Source organism: Oryza glaberrima, chromosome 3 (genome assembly GCF_000147395.1).
Source record: "Oryza glaberrima chromosome 3, OglaRS2, whole genome shotgun sequence".
NCBI classification, from domain to species: domain Eukaryota; kingdom Viridiplantae; phylum Streptophyta; class Magnoliopsida; order Poales; family Poaceae; genus Oryza; species Oryza glaberrima.
The window spans coordinates 25,480,990-25,482,318 of record NC_068328.1 but is presented as its reverse complement, the minus strand read 5'-3'; the positions used below and the strand labels follow the sequence as shown (position 1 = coordinate 25,482,318).

At 43.6% G+C, this 1,329-nt stretch overlaps 1 pseudogene; it reads right to left on the bottom strand.

The window, feature by feature from the left end:
- Nucleotides 1–464: 464 nt before the first annotated feature.
- On the bottom strand, nucleotides 465–1,329 carry LOC127768991 (uncharacterized; annotated as a pseudogene).

Genomic DNA, 1,329 nt, shown 5'->3' with positions numbered 1-1,329 from the left:
ATCTCGCTCGCCGGCGTGCACCGGCGATCGGGAGAGCAGGTCTCCGGAACCTCTGCCTTCGACGTCCTGCACCGGGAGAAGGCGGCAATAAGGTTTTTGGGAAGCGCTTCGCGCGACTGCTCCTTGTTCGTTCGCGACGGCTCGCCTTCCTCTTCGCTCGCGTGTTTCGTGCCTTCGTAGACGTCTGCGAAAAGTTTCGACCAAGCAGCCGGTCTTTCCGTCACCTCGGTACGTGTTCAATATGTTGCGCATATTTGATCTGTTCATGTTATACTGTGTAGTTTATATGTGTAGATCTAATGATGCGTTCATGCTAGTTTTCATCTGTAATGTCATGATTTATTTATGGAATATATTAAATCATTATATGCCTATAATCTCAACAGTAAATCAGTACTTTGACTGCATTAGAAGAATCAGAGAGCTGTTTTGTTGTCGATGCAACTCACTTATGAACACTCTCATTAACGCAAATTCTGTGATAGAATTTTGCGCGTGTATAGGAATTCGTAAATGTCGTCATGGCTTATAGCATATCCCTTTCCTTCAATCCGGCCATGATAAACTGCAAGGATATCACCAGCATGATTGAGTATAGGTGAGCCAGATGCTCCCTTTTCACCATTGATCTTAAGCTCTATAAATTGCATATTATAGCCTTTATCTCTTTCTGTTGTCAGTTGGTTGAATAAGCGGCATTGATTTGAAACTTGCCCAATGACAACAGTATCAGGCCTATTAGGTGGCCAGGAGATCATGACCACATCATTTGGTGCTGAGGATGGATTTTCTGCGAGCTTTAATGACTGATGAGGTAAGCGACATCTTTGAGCATACTGGGTGGCATAGAGTGTGGACAAATTGAACTGAAGCAACATAAGATCCTTACGCTGATCAATTTTCAAAACAGTTGCTACAGTGTAATTCCGCTTATCACGCTCAGATTCATACAAGTCAGGATGGATAGTCTTCATGTGATCTTCATTGTGCTTGCAGAGGATGAGAAACTTGAACCACCTGTTGGCCTGCTCCTTACTCAGTACAATATTGGCTGAATAGAAATCCTCGAGGATATGAGCACAGGTCAAAATGTATCCAAAATTCTCATCCTGATAAATCATAGATCCAGTAGCAAAGAAGGGCTCCTTAATTGTGCCTTCTGCTTCAGATGGTTTCATATGGAATTTATTCTGCAGGTGCTCCACTATCTTAGCATGGCAGTGAGGCACTCTTAACCATTTTCACAAAGAATATTGATTCCCTCTTCTCTGCATGCACCAGTTGATGGGCAATATGGTAGAACCGGTTGGGCATGTCTGGAGCTGCCAT